This window comes from Mustelus asterias, chromosome 6 (genome assembly GCF_964213995.1).
Source record: "Mustelus asterias chromosome 6, sMusAst1.hap1.1, whole genome shotgun sequence".
Lineage (NCBI taxonomy): Eukaryota > Metazoa > Chordata > Chondrichthyes > Carcharhiniformes > Triakidae > Mustelus > Mustelus asterias.
The window spans coordinates 69,262,513-69,279,115 of NC_135806.1; positions in this window are offsets into that span (position 1 = coordinate 69,262,513).

Consider the following 16,603-nt stretch of genomic DNA (forward strand, 5'->3'; position numbering starts at 1 on the left):
TAAGGTGGATTGGCCCATGCTAAAATTTCCCCTTGGTAAGATGTGTAAGTTAGATGGATTAACCCTGGTCAATGTGTGGGTTTACAGGGATAGGACGGAGGAGAGAACCTGGGTAAGAGACTCTGTTGGACAGTGGGTGCAGACTCGATGGGCCGAATGGCCTCCTTCTGTACTGTAGCGATTCTATGAAATGGGCAGGGAAATCAACAGCCATTTCTGTATCAGCACTAGTTGGCTCACCAGACATTCTAATGTTGTGCTGATAGGCATGCATTTTGAAGCGGTTGAAGGATCCACGGCTAGCATTGAAAATTTCTGGCTGTGAACTTTCACCCTGCTCATTCTGCTTTTTCATGGATCACCATCAAACTAAGAGGCACCTGGTGATCATTTTGATCTATGATCCAAATTGCAATGAGTCTTTCCATGCTCTCCGTGATGCCACTTCTAGACCAACTCACCCTGACAGCATTTAAAGGTGTAAGACTTTGAACACTTTGCTTGATTTTGACAGCGTTATTACCTCAGATTGTTCCCACCATTGTAGAGGATAACCCAAGCACTCTCACAGCATCAACTGTGCATTCTCCTGCATCAAGCCATTGTAAAAAATCTAATTTCACTGCCAGGCTCATGGTTTTTCTTCATTTCCTGGCAACAGCAGGCTCATCCAGCAAATGGTCAGATGGGATCACAAGTCTGGAATACTGTACAGAGACTTTAAAATCGCTGCCATGCTTGCAGGCTTCTTCCTTGCAAAGACCTCTTTAAATAAAAACACCAAGTTTACACAGGTTTTGAAAAGACAGCTACTGGACAGTATAGTACAGAGCAATAGCCCTGTCGAACAAATAATAAAATAGAAATCCACAGCAATTCTTCAGGTACGTACTGTACAAACAGAAGAGAAATTTGAAAAATAAAGTTTACAGTACAGTATCTGCACTGTACATTAGTACAGCAGAGAATTCTTCCAAAAAACCAAAGTCCACAGAGTCCTAGTAGAGTAAAAATAAGTTTAAAAATGAAGTTTAGTTTAGTACGGGGAGGGGGGGTACCTGAGAAAGCAGCAAACAAAAAATGTTCCTTGAATGTACAGTAAGGAAACAATGGCGCCATCACAATCACAAGCCAGACTCTACATATAGGATCACTGGGCCTGGTCACGTGATGATGTCATCGTGTTGGGGACATGGTGACACAATTGTGCTGGGGATGCGATGACATCATCACATCAGGACATAGAATCATAGAAACCCTACAGTGCAGAAGGAGGCCATTCAGCCCATCAAGTCTGCACCGACAACAATCCTACCCAGGCCCTATCCCCGAAACCCTACATATTTACCCTGTTAATCCCTCTAACATACACACCCCAGGACACTAAGGGACAAGTTAACATGGCCGATCAACCTAACCTGCACATCTTTGGACTGTGGGAGGAAACCGGAGCACCCGGAGGAAACCCATGCAGACACAGGGAGAATGGGCAAACTCCACACAGACATGATGACATCATCACACTGCTCACATCAGTTAAAAAGGAAACATTGAACTTTAAATGCAACCCAGGCACATAAAATAAAGCCCTTTAAAACAAAACCACTTTAAATGGCGGGGGGAGATGCTTAAAACAGGAACTTGCTGTGATACTACAAGGTCTCATTGTTGTAGTAATCTTTAATCCAATAAGGAAGGTTTAGATGACTCACCATGGTGATTGATTTATCCATTCCATGATACAAAATTTAGATTAGTAGCAGTTAGTATGGAAGCGCTTGAAAATGGTATGATTAAGTTTGGTTTTCAACTTTGGCTTTATAGTCAGCAGAGGTAGAAAAAGGAAGATAATGCAAAGTAAAAAAAAACTATGGGAATTCAAAACATCAAAAAAAATCTGTGTTTTGTTAAATTTTCTTTTGTCTCACTTTGTGCCATTTCTGGAAACACACATCTTAGATTAAAATATTCAGATTAATTGCTCTCTTCCATTTCCTGGTGCACTTTTGCTTCTGAGCATTCCGAAAGTTAAAAGACAGTTAAAAGGAAAAGAAAGGGCAATTTGAAGAAAACTAATATGTAATCATCTAGAAAAGAGTGGTCATAATCTAGGAACACAGGGATTGATTGATCATACCTATCCTGGCTAAATGCAATAACACAACTTTATCTCTGTACTCAGATTCGGAGCGGTAAAGTGACAGATGCATTGAAGGATCACCCTCATACATAACATTTCTTTTCCCATAAGTTAGTTTATCCATCTATTTGATGTAAGGTCATGCTTTCTTCTTCCTATCCTATCAAAGATTATGCTTCCTTCTATTTCCATTTTGCTTTTGTTGCCTGGTCCTATGTGAACCAGAATTCACTGCATTACCATGTAAATTGAATGCCATTTACAATTAACCGTGCAACTAGCATGCAGTTGCCAGTGTGTTAAGAACTAAAGAGCGTCGTATAATTTGAACTGTTAACAGTTTTTGGACCCAATTATCGCTGTGCTGATTATGACAATCCAGGCTACTTTGGCCAGCATTACCAGTAGTTTGTCATCATAAATGTTTAGCACTGGTGAATTGAGGGAATTAAGTAATGAAGGGAGAGGCGACACCCAATTCAAGTCACATCTATTGAATTTAGTTGCGTGAGATATTCCATCAGCATTACAAATCACATTCAGACTAGATTTTAACAGCAAGAGAATAAAAATTGTCTCTTTTGATACCTGGCAGAATGTAATGTAGAAAATAAGCATGAACAGTGGGAACGCCAAATAGAAGGACTGACCAATGACATTGCTCATATTTGAACAGAGCTCAATTGCAATCCCCCAAATCATTAAAACAGAATATTTGGTCTTTTATTGTTTGCTATTTGTGGAACCTTGCTGTGTGCAAACTAGCTGCCATATAGAAACATACAAACTAGCAGCAGGAGTAGGTCATTCGGCCCTCCGAGCCTGCTCTGCTATTCATTTGATCATGGCTGATCATCAATATCCTGATCCCCACTTCCTCCCGTATCCCTTGATCATTTTACCCACTGGAGCTATACCTAATTTCTTCTTGAAATCAGACAACGTTTTGGTCTCAACTACGTTCTCAGGTAGTGAATTCCATACATTCACCATCCCCTGGGTGAAGAAATTTCTCCTCACCTCAGTCCTAAAAGATTTACCCCTTATCCTCAAAGCAAGTCCAGTTCTGGACTTCCCTACCATTGGGAACATTCTTTCTGAATCTACCCTGTCTAACCTGTTAGAATTTTATAAGTTTCTATGAGATCCCCTCTCACACTTCTAAACTGCAGTGAATATAATCCTAACCTACTTAGTCTCTCCTCTAAATGACAGACCTACCATCCCAGGAATCAGCTAGGTAAACCTTCGCCATACTCCCGCTATAGCAAGGATATCCTTCCTCAGATAAGGACACCAAAACTGCACACAATACTCCAGGTGTGGCCTCACCAATGCTCTACACAATTGCAGCAAAACATCCCTATCCCTGTACTCAAATCCTCTCTCTATGAAAGCCAACATACCATTTGCCTTCTCTACTGCCTGCTGTACCTGCACGTTTACTTTCAGCGACAGATACATGACGACTCCAAGGTCTTGTTGAATATCCACCTCTCTCAATTCACACCCATTCAAGTAATAATCTGCCCTTCTATTATTGCTATCAAAGTGGATAACCTCATATTTATCCATATTATACTGCATTTGACATACATATGCCCACACACTCAGCCTGTCCAAATCACGCTTAAGCATCTCTGCATCCACCTCACAGCTCACCTTCCCACCCAACTTTGTTACAGAGGGTTGTAGAGGTTGCATCATGACGTTATGTTCAAGGCTGAGATAGACATATTTTTAATCAGAATGGGAATCAAGATTATAGGGATAAGGTGGGAGAGTGGAGTTGAGGATAATCATATCAGGTCAGTCATGATCTCATTGAATGGCAAAGCAGACTCAATGGGCCGAATGGCCTACTTCTGCTCTTATGGTTGATAAGTGGGAGGTGCGTGGTCAGGTGGGCGAGGTAGGTAATCAGGTCAGGTCGGAATGTAGTCAAGAGAGTGGGAAGTTAGTCAGGTTGTGTCGGGGGGATAGTCGGGTGGTTGGGGGTTTTTGGGAGACGTGTTATTTGGAGAGTATTTTAGGGGTTGTTGAGGTGGATGGAGGGCTGTTGTGTAGTTACCCAGGTGTTATATAAGGTTTTAATCCATTTAACATTTCCTGGTTAACTACCCAGGTAAGTATTGCAGAACTGTCCGAAGTCTCCAAATCTAGTTCAGAGTCAGAGAATTTTGTGGAGGGTCCCAAAGACCAAGAAATTGTCTATCAGAAGTTAAAATTTCCCAAGCAATTCCCACATAGGTCCACATGTCAGGACTTCCGCAGGGTCCCAACATGCATCTTTAGTCCTACAACCTGTTTCCAATGACCCGGAGACTGGAAAATTTGGCCCAATGGAGTAAACAATGAAATATTTGAGTGAGCATATAACTAAATAATGCAATTGTAAACAGCCTCTTCTTTAAGGAAGAGGAGCCAATATGCTGAATGGGCCAACCATCCAAAATGCATTTTATTCCAACACTGTTTTAGCGATGCTGATCAAACATTGAGACCGCATTAAAAGACAAGGATCTCATTAATGTTTTTAGTGGGTCCTAATGCCTGGTGATCTAGCAAAGAACCAGTACGGTGGGCCAAAAAGGTCCTATGGTGCACAGGCCTTCAGAGCTACAGGTGCTTCTCCCCCACATTGTCACATCCTTTTCATACGCAGCAGTCCACACCTCTGCTAATTGTGACTGGCATGCACATATTCATGAGCACTATGGTTCTGAGCTTCACATTAACAGGCCCATTCTATCAAATATAGTCTTGCCAATGAACTATACCGGGTTAAAATAGTTAACAACCAAATGTCCTTAAAATGCATGTCAATGCACAATTTGTCTTGAACTGACTGAAAGTCCATTCTCATTTTGTGATAGTACAGAAGATAGAGTCTGACATCAAGTAAGTTAATCTCATCCAGCCCAACGTCCTTAATAGCTTTGGATGTAGCTGTGTCCAAGAGCAAAATGCATTTTTTCTCTGCAGCTCCCAAACAGTCATTATATTATTTTATCATTTGGGCAGGTGGGGCGTTTATATAGCATTGAATTCCCTAACTGTAACAGTATAATAGAGATTTCAGGTGAATTCCAAGATTTGCCAGTCATATGTGTTACCTGTTCATTTAAAAGATACTCAGCTACTGAGCTAAATAGTAAAGCGCTTTTAATCAGAATAAACTTTACCATCATTATAGAAGATACCAAGTAAGCTTTCTTACTCGTTATTGACTTGTTCCGGAATTGTTAGGGGGTTACTGATTTCATGCTGTCCCATGCTTTAGCATTGATAGAACTATTTTAGATTAGCCTAAAGGCAAATTGACTACTGAAAAGTAAATTGTCTTGACAAAGATGTTAGAACAGCTGTTATTCACTCTACTTTCCATGAGGTTTGACACGCCTGAGTCTAACTTTGACTCTTACTTCCAGCTAGGCATGACCTTCATTGCTCTAACTCATAAACGACGATGTAGGTTGATAGGGATAAGAGGAAAACAAGAAAAAATATCTATTTCCTCAACTATACTTGCCAGGATTTGAGCTTGTGCAAGTTAATGTGCTGCATTGCCAGGAATATCCTGGGATATGTGGCTGCAGGGCATTTGGGCCCCATTGCGCAGGGTGCTTCGATCTCCAGTGAACCAGGAGACCTCTGCCCACCACTCCACCATGGACATTGGGCTCCCCCCATCATTGCTGGCATCGGGGCATCAGGACCTTCCCAAAGAGTCCCCTGGCAGACCTCCTGTGCCTCCTTCCTGCACGTTTTTCCTCGGCAACCAGCCCTTGTATAGCCCCCCCTTGCATAGTTCCCCCTTGCAGGCCATCCCCCCCTTATATAGCCCCCCCCCCTGCAGAGCTCTCCCCTGTGCATAGCCCCCTCCCTTGCAGAGTGATGCGCGACAATCGAGCACGAGACACAAGGCTTCAGTAATTGAAGGCTTTTATTGTCTAACAATGGAACTATTTAAACACGAGTACACCATTCCAGACTGGAGGGGTCCCGCCCGAGCAGAGGGTCTTATACCTCTCCCAGGAGGCGGGGCCCGACTGGGATGTGCCACAACAGCATCCACCACAGGTATATTAATCCCACAGTGTAAACACCCTAGCCCAACAACAACATTATAACAACCCCACAGTGTGAACACCCTAGCCCAACAGCAACATTAGAATAACCCCACAGTGATAACCAACGATGGTTCACCACATTCACCCCTCCTTTGAAAACAAAGGCCGGCGGGGTGCGAAAACAGACTACATATATACAAAAAAAATCTACAAGTCCAGACGGTCTGGAGGACCGCACCGTCGTTGTGACCTCCTCAATACCGGTTGTGACACCGGAGCAGGTGCTTGCGGTGGCGTTCTCTCCAAAACAGCGTCCGGCTGTCTCCTCGAGGACTCAGGGCCGGTTGACCCTGGTGAAGCGGTGGTGCAGGGGATCCCGGTACCTTCTGCGGTGGCGCCGATCTCCGAGTCTCAGGCAAGCTGTACATGGGAGTATAACTGTTATGCACTGGTCCCGGTGCTGACCGCGCCACGTCCGGGGGAGAAATAAGCGATAGGGGATTCGTGACTGGGGGTATGGGAGCGACAGGAGTTGCTACGTCCCCTGCGGGCGCCAGGTCTCGGATCGAGACTGTGTCCTCTCGCCCGTCAGGATATGCCACATAGGCATACTGAGGGTTGGCGTGGAGGAGGTGGACCGGTTCGACCAAGGGGTCGGACTTGCGGGCCCTTACATGTCGCCGCAGAAAGACGGGTCCTGGGTACGTCAACCAGGCTGGTAAAAATATCCCCAAGGACGACTTCCGAGGGAATGAGAACATCCTCTCGTGGGGAGTAGCATTGGTTGCCGTACACAGGAGGGAGCGAATGGAGTGAAGCACATTTGGGAGGACCTCCTGCCAATGGGAGACTGGAAGGCCTTTGGACTTCAGCGCCAATAGGACAGCCTTCCAGACTGTAGCATTCTCTCTCTCCACCTGTCCGTTGCCCCTAGGGTTGTAACTCGTGGTTCTACTAGAGGCAATCCCGTATGAGAGCAGGAATTGCCTCAAGTCGTTACTCATGAACGACGAGCCCCTGTCGCTATGTATATAGCAGGGGTACCCGAACAGGGTAAAAAGATCACGGAATGCCTTGATCACCGTGGCAGTCGACGTGTCCGCACAGGGGACAACAAACGGGAACCGGGAGTACTCATCTATGATGTTAAGAAAGTACACGTTCCGGTCTGTTGAGGGAAGGGGGCCCTTAAAATCCACACTCAGCCTCTCGAAGGGGCGAGTGGCCTTGACCAATTGTGCCCGGTCAGGTCGGTAAAAGTGCGGTTTGCATTCCGCGCAAATCCGACAGCTCCTTGTTACTGACCTGACATCCTCCACCGAGTAGGGCAGGTTGCGGGCTTTGATGAAGTGGTAGAGCCGAGTGACCCCAGGATGGCACAGGTCATTATGGAGGGCGTTCAAGCGGTCCTCCTGCATAGTAGCGCATGTTCCACGCGAGAGGGCATCCGAGGGCTCATTGAGTTTCCCTGGACGATACATAATATCGTAATTATAGGTGGAGAGCTCAATTCTCCACCGCAAGATCTTGTCATTCTTGATCTTGCCCCTCTGCGTATTATTGAACATAAACACCACGGATCGCTGGTCCGTGATCAGGGTGAACCGCTTCCCCGCCAGGTAATGGCGCCAGTGTCTGACGGCCTCCACAATAGCCTGGGCCTCCTTCTCCACCGCTGAATGCCGAATTTCGGGACCTTGAAGGGTGCGGAAAAAAAACGCAACGGGCCTGCCTGCCTGGTTCAGTGTGGCGGCCAGGGCGAAATCAGATGCATCACTTTCCACCTGAAAAGGGATGGATTCATCCACCGCGTGCATCGTGGCTTTCGCAATGTCGCTTTTCAATGCCTTGAAGGCCAACTGGGCCTCTGGCGTGAGTGGAAAAGTCGTGGACTTGATAAGCGGACGGGCTTTGTCCGCGTAGTTGGGGACCCACTGCGCATAATAGGAGAAGAAGCCGAGGCATCTCCTCAGTGCTTTTGCGCTAGCGGGCAAGGGAAGTTCAGTAAGGGGGCGCATACGGTCTGGATCAGGGCCAATGACCCCGTTTTCCACCACGTATCCCAGGATGGCTAACCTGCGCGTACGGAATACACACTTCTCCCTGTTGTAGGTCAGATTCAGGCGAGATGCAGTGCGCAAAAAGTTCTGGAGGTTTGTGTCATGGTCCTGCTGGTCATGGCCGCAGATGGTGACATTATCCAGGTACGGGAAGGTAGCCCGCAACCCGTTCTGGTCCACCATTCGGTCCATAGCATGCTGGAAGACCGAGACCCCATTGGTGACACCAAATGGAACCCTAAGAAACTGATACAGACGACCATCCGCCTCAAAAGCCGTGTATTGTCGGTCCTCTGGGCGGATGGGGAGTTGGTGGTAGGCGGACTTAAGGTCTATGGTGGAGAACACCCGGTACTGCGCAATCTGATTGACCATATCAGATATGCGCGGGAGAGGATACGCATCCAGCTGCGTATATCGATTAATGGTCTGACTGTAGTCGATGACCATCCGGGGTTTGTTCCCGCTCTTAACCACCACGACCTGTGCTCTCCACGGACTAACGCTGGACTGTATGATCCCTTTTTTGAGGAGCCGCTGAACCTCAGATCTGATGAAGATCCGGTCTTCAGCACTGTAACGCCTACTTTTAGTAGCGATGGGCTTGCAGCCTGGTACCAGATTCTTAAATAAAGAGGGTGTGGTGATCTTTAGTGTGGAAAGATTGCATGCGGGGCGCTTTGGACGATTTGGAGGCTGCGGCTGATCCCCTACTGTCAGCGAAGGGAGTGGCCCACCGTACTGTAGGATCACACTCTTCATGTGGACCATAAAGTTTAGTCCGAGGAGAATTGGCGCGCAAAGATGCGGCAACACAAGGAGCCTGTATCGCTCGTAAATTGTGCCCTGCACTTCCAGAGTTACCACACAACGTCCTTGGATCGGTACAGACCGGGACCGTGATGCCATAGAAATTGTCTGTTTGGCAGGTAGAACCCGGAGTCCACACCTCTTTGCAGTGTCAGGGTGAATAAAACTCTCAGTGCTCCCGCTGTCAAACAGACAATAAACAGTACGACCGTTTACCTTAATGTTCATCATTGAACAGTCAAGCCTGTGGTGCTTAGCCTGGTCCAGGGTGATCGACGCCACCGTTGGCCCTTGGACGTCACTGCAGGCAGCCGAGGTTGATGCTGAGGACCCCTGCTGGTCGCTCCTGGTCGTCGTCGACCAAGATGGCCGCCCCCATGAATCGCACATGGTTGAGGGCGCCAAGCGTAGCGACTCCTGGTGGTCATCCTCCTCCTCCGCCAGCCACAATGGCGTCGTCCTGGGCTCGCACGTGGACGGACCTCGTGGGTACTGCGACGCCGATGGAGATGATCTCCGTTCTGGAGGGTCACAGGCTGCACTGCCGTTCTTGGGCTTCGATCTGCAGACTTTCGCGTAGTGCCCCTTTTTACCGCATTGATTGCAGACCACCGTTTTAGCAGGACACTGTTGCCGTGGATGCTTGGCTCCTCCACAGAAATAGCACCGCAGGCCGCCTGGGGCTGCCACCGTCGTCGGGTCGATATAGGAGCGCGAGCCCGTGGGGCGAGGAGGGATTTGTGACTGCTCCTGCCACGTTGTCTCCACGTGGTCCTCCGGATACAGGGCCAAGCTTTTCGACGCCGCCTCCAGCATTTCAGCCATCTCCATAGCTTGGGTCAGGTTGAGATTCCCCTTCTCCAACAGCTTGAGCCGGATGTACGAAGACCCTACCCCTGCCACAAACGCATCTCGGGCGAGGTCGTACATGTACTGCTCAGCCGACACAGCTTTGCAGTCGCAGCCCCTGGCAAGCTGCAAGAGCTCATTGGCGTAGTCCTCCATGGTTTCGCCCGACCAGGATGTTGCCTGGTATGGAGGGGCTTGGTTATGAGGAGAGATTGGGGAAACTGGGGTTGTTCTCCTTGGAAAGACGGAGGATGAGGGGAGACTTAATAGAGGTGTATAAAATTATGAAAGGCATGGATAGGGTGAACGGTGGGAAGCTTTTCCCCGGGTCGGTGGTGACGTTCACGAGGGGTCATAGGTTCAAGGTGAAGGGGGGGAGGTTTAACACAGATATCAGAAGGACATATTTCACACAGAGGGTCGTGGGGGCCTGGAATGTGTTGCCGGGCAAGGTGGTGGAGGCGGACACACTGGGAACGTTTAAGACTTATCTAGACAGCTATATGAACGGAGTGGGAATGGAGGGATACAAAAGAGTGGTCTAGTTTGGACCAGGGAGCGGCGCGGGCTAATTGTTCCTTGTTTCTCGTTTCAAGGCTTCATTCTATGATCATCTTGCTGGTGCCAGTACAGAGCGAGACTGCGGATAGTTGGGAACCTGTCTCGGGGGCAGGGAATTCATATGGTGTTCGTGGAAGTGGAAATGACTAGGGTTGGGAAGCATTTTCCGATCAGGGCCATTGTGATCTCCTGGACTCGTTTCGATCGCCTCAGGGGGTCGGAGAGGAATTTCCCAGATTTTATTTTTCCCCATATTGGCCCTGGGGTTTTTCACTCTGGGTTTTCGCCTCTCCCTGGAGATCACATGGTCTGGAATGGGGGGGTGGGGGTGAGTTAATAGGTTGTAATGAACAAAGCATCGTAGCTGTGAGGGACAGCTCGGTGGATAGGATATTGGTATGTAGATAGGCTGGAAAATTGGGCGGGGATCCTGGATTCAGGATTCAATCCTGGACCGGGGAGCGGCGCGGGCTTGGAGGGCCGAAGGGCCTGTTCCTGTGCTGTATTGTTCTTTGTCTTTGTCTTTGTCTTTGACTGCCGACGTCGTGTAGCGAGGAGGTAACGAGCGTGGATCTCGTTGGGAGGTCTCGTGTATCGCTTTTTCAAAAGCTCGAGGGCCCTCGGGTAAGTGGTGGCCGCACGAATCGCGAGGTAGACAGTGTCGCTTACCCTCGCATGGAGGACCTGGAGTCTGTCGTTATCCGTAGTGACTGCTGCAGAGGCTGCAAGGTAGTCCTCGAAACACTTCAGCCAGTGGTCGAAGGTGTTAGAGGCGCCGACCGCACGTGGATCCAGCGTCAGACGCTCTGGCTTTCGCATTTGTTCCATACTCTCCTTTCTGTCGAGAGTTTCATGTTAGACAATAAAATTGATGCGCGACAATCGAGCACGAGACACAAGGCTTCAGTAATTGAAGGCTTTTATTGTCTAACAATGGAACTATTTAAACACGAGTACACCATTCCAGACTGGAGGGGTCCCGCCCGAGCAGAGGGTCTTATACCTCTCCCAGGAGGCGGGGCCCGACTGGGATGTGCCACAACAGCATCCACCACAGGTATATTAATCCCACAGTGTAAACACCCTAGCCCAACAACAACATTATAACAACCCCACAGTGTGAACACCCTAACCCAACAGCAACATTAGAATAACCCCACAGTGGTAACCAACGATGGTTCACCACACAGAGCTCGACCCTTGCTTAGCCCCCTCCCTTGCAGAGCTCCCACCTGCATTAGCCCCCTGTCATTGTGCATATCTCCTCCTCCCACCGCACTGCATCTTCCCCCTAGCAGGCCCCACCCCCTTGGTGCTGCCATTGACACACTTATGGTACCCAACCAGGCACCACCAGGGTGCCAGGTGGGCACTGCTAAGCTGACATTGCCCAATAGGCACTGCCAAAACATGCCCCTGACTACCCAGGGCCTTCAATGGCCTTCAATCCCCCTGGTAGCCATGGCACCTGGTGGAGAGCAGCAGTAATTTTTGCCTGCATGCCTGTTAGGGGGAAGATTGCAGGAAGCTGGAAAATGCTGTGCCGAACTCTTGCCGATCGGCTTTGCAGCTTTTGTAGGCATGAAGCTGATCTCATGGCAAAACAGGACTGGGAGGACATGCTGACCAACCAGCGCAGTGAGCCGCTAAGATCATGGCCACCAACTTTAGATGAGATGTTAGACTGAGACCCTATCAGGTAAATGATCCTTTGGCACTATTTTGAAGAAGAGGAGGTGAGTTCACTCCAATATCCTGGTTAGTAGTTATACCTTGAGCCATAAAACTAAATGATCAGGTCATTAACTCATAGCTGTTTGTCCGAACTTACTGCTTGCATACTGACTGCCCTGTTTCCAGAGATTACTTTTAAAAAGGCTGAAATGATTGTGAACTACTTTATAACATCCTGAGGTTGTGAAAGGTGCTATATCAATGCAATTTTTCTCTTTCTTTACATACCGGACTAGAAAATTGGCTGCTGCACTTTCTGCACTTCAAAAAGTACTCATTGGCTGGAAACAGCTCTGAGATGTGTCGAGATCATGAAAGGTTTCCAAACAAAATAAAAGCTTTTACTTCTTTCTTTCATCTTTACTTAAACATCTTTCCTCATTATTTCATTCCACCCAGATATGCAAGCACCTAGAACTATATCCAAGCTTGCGCCCATTGTGCTTCTGAGTCCAGACAATCATGTCTTTCTGCCCCCTCAATTCATTATCATTAACAATATCTTCAGCCATCATGTCTCTGGAATTTTCTTCCCAAACCCATCAATCGTGCTTCATCGCTCTCCACTTTTAAAAGCCTCCTCAAATCCTACTTCGTTAACAATGGCTTTGATTACCTCCCCCTAACCTTCCTCCGGATTCTGATTGGTGCCTAATCTGCCTCATTTGTGAAGAGCTTTGGGACATCCTACGACATTATGGGTGATATTTAAGTGACAGTTATTATTGTTCTTCACAGACACAGCTTAATTCCACTGGAAATAAAAGCAGAAAATGCTGGATCTACAAAGTAGACCAATTACAATCTGAAAAGGGTAAAGACCCTTTGTTGAAACTAAAACAGTAAGCAATGGTTCTTCTTTTCAGGTAATGACACCACTGCCATGTTTTTCCAGTACACTCCGACCATGCTTCCTGTAGAGATACAATATATTATTTCATCAAGGCAGTTCTGAAATAATACTGATTTCTTCCTTATGTTTTTCATGCTTTTAAGCCACATGAAAAGGATAGCAAACAGTACCCTTATTAAGAATAAGACTAGCACAATTTTTTCACCAAAAAGTAGAATAGGCATGAGCCAATACAGCTTTATATTGATTTCCCACCTGTACATGAGGCAATCAAAATAAAAAAGCCTGCAATGTGTATAATGTATGTGTCCTACAGATGAGGATTAGCCACCTATGCATGTTTGAACTCATTAATTCCCTGTTTAGCACCTTAATTAAGTAGCTTAGCAGCTGCTGTGCTCCTCATCATTGCAACGGTTACAGGCATCCAATTTCACAGAAAGTACCTTGAGTACCGTCACGACAATGCATTACAGGGACTAAAGTAAACTCTCTTTTTAACACACTCATAATGTAGGAGAAATTAACCCATTTTAAACTTACAATAATTTGTAATACTGTGGATATATTTATTCAATAAATTAATGTCAAGTGATTGAAATGCCTTACAGAAATTTTATAAATGATTTAAACTCACTTTTATTTGATAGAATCCTTACCATGTGGAGGTGAATTTCAAAAGTGTACTCAGTGCAATGTTACAGGGATACGATAGGGGAGTGGGATCAGGTAGAATGCTCTTTCAGAAAGCCAGAACTGACCCAATGGGCTGAATGGCCCCCTTCTGCGCTGTAAGAACTCTGTGATTTTGTGAATTTAAAAAAAACATAGATGGATTTTAACATTATTTTAAGGCTCAGTTTGGAAATAACATGGAAAATATTATGGGGGTGATCTTATTGGTCTGTCACGCCGGTCAATTGGTGTGGCAAGAGAGGCAAAGAATCGGTTTCTCGCCTCTCACGATCTTACCAACCCTCATTTGGGCATGAGGTTATTTAAATATTATTGCCTTCCTGAACTGCTGCAACTCACATGGAGTAGGCACATCCAAGGTGGAAGGGAGTTCCAGGATTTTGACCCAGTGACAGTGAAGGAACAGCAACACCACCTCCTTAAGGGAAACTAGGGATGGGCAATAAATGCTGGCCTAGCTATCAATTGCTTCATGGACTCATTTGCCTTAAAGGCCTTGCCCTAACAACAGGAAGCAGACGTGATGGTCTTGCCAGTGAGGCCGGAGGCCATTGAGTACCCACCCCAGGTGGTTTGGGGCAGGGGCAGCCAGTGTCCCTTGGACACCCTGGCATTGCCCACTGAGCACCAAGTAGTGCCAAGGAATGGGCCCTTAGGGGAGGGGGCGTGACTAAGGGGGGGTGTCGAGTCCTGAAGAGGAGGCAGCGGGTGGGAGCTGCACACTCTGCATCAGGGATCACCAGGTTGGTGATCGACCAGGTGGGGTGAACGAGGGCGGTGATCAGTCAGGGGGATGAATGGTGGCAGCAGTTGGCCAGGGGTCTGAACGGGTCTGCGATCAGCTAGTGGGGGCATGATTGGGTGGAGGGGCATGATCGGGGAGGGCCGTGATCGGGGGCACGATTCGGGGAGTGGGGGTACAATGTCCTGGGGAGTGGGGAGTGACAATCTCCCAGTACACTGTGTACTCTTGACACAGTGTACTGGGAGATCAGGGCACGTGCACAATAGTGCCCTCTATCAGTCAGCACCTGGCTTCCTGGTGTGAATAGACTCTATTCACTCCCCCTACTGGTGAGAATCACACCATACCTCTTTTTTTTTCAAAGCGTCAAAAGATTTGATTTTTTTTCTCTCTCTGAAAAGACAAGTCTGAAATTCTCCTGTTTTCACACTCATTCGGCACCGAGAGTCCACCTATGACTTCATCTCTTTGCCACCAAGATTATCAGATAAATTTAATGATGATTGCATTTTTAATTTACTTGCTCTGGGGATGTGGTTGATAATAGCAAGGTCATATTTATTGCTTTGCCAGTAGGCGTGCTCTCTAAACAACATCAGTCCTGAAAATGATGGTACTCCCAGGATATTCTCAGCCTATCTATATAATTAAATTGGAAGGAAATATTTACAAACATAAATTTCCTTAGAAAGCACCTTCCAAACCAACAATCTCTACCACCTAGAAAGTCAATGGCAGCAGATGCATGGTAACACAACCACCTGCAAGTTTCCCTCCAAACCACACACCATCCTGACTTGGAAATATATTGCTGTTCCTTCACTGTCACTGAATCAAAATCCTGGGACTCCACCCCTAACAGCACTTTCGATGTACCTACTCCATGTGAGCTGCAGCAGTTCAGGAAGGAGTCGAACAACACCAGGTTAAAGTCCAACAGGTTTATTTGGTAGCAAACGCCGCTAGCTTTCGGAGCGCTGCTCCTTCGTCAGGTGAGTGCCACTTGTTGGACTTTAACTTGGTGTTGTTAGACTCCTTACTGTGTTTACTCCAGTCCAACGCCGGCATCTCCACATCTTGGCAGTTCAGGAAGGCAGCTCACCACCACCTCCTCAAGGGAAATTAGGGATGGGCATTAGATGTTGGCCACGATAGCAATGTCCACATCGTGTGACAGAATTTGAAAAGCTTCTCCCACCCTCACCATATTGAAGCAACAGGAACAATTTGTGCGGCAGTTTCAGGTAAAGTCTAATCTGTAGGTTTTTAGTTTGAGCAGGTGTTATTCCTTAAACTGGTAGTAACCTACTTGCCTACTTCTGCTCCTAATTCCTATGTTCCTATAAAAAACGGGAACGAGGAATATGGGAAACAGGTTGGGAGGTGAATTTGAGACCAGGGAGAGATCAGCCATGTTCTGATTGAATGGTGGAGCAGACTTGAAGGGTTGAATTTGTCTACTTCTGCTTCTAATTCCTATGTTCTTATGTCCCTATGTTACATGTAATGACTCAGGAAGCCTGACTGGAAAGGAACATAGTTTATTACAGAATGCAAATTAAAATCACTACCATGGTGTACACAGACTAGTCCCTGCCTGGGACCACAGTTCAGCAGGCCCAATCCTGGGCCTGCCTCAGGGTAAGCCTGGGTAAGCGTCGGTGCAGACTCGATAGGCTGAATGGCCTCCTTCTGCGCTGTAGGGATTCTATGATTCGATGAGAAACGCGTTTCCTGACTCACGTGGTATTTTGTGCCCACATTGCCTTTCTTGCTGACGGTGAAAGTGGGTGCGAAATCGCTCCCAATATTAATTTCTGTACACCCCATTTTATTGCATCCTGGATTTTCAAAACAAAACTAAAATTTGATCAATTTTAATCTTTCTTATCATCAGTCAGTATTTTGGAAGTAAGTTTTAAACTATTTAACAATTTAAAACAAATACCCCTGATAACTCTAACACACAGCTGCAGCCCCACACATCTACGTTTTTTTCCTGATGCATGTTTCATGAAAATCCCAAGCTTAGTTTTGCCATGGGCTCATCAGTAGGTAGTGCTGTGTACAAGTCAGTGGCTT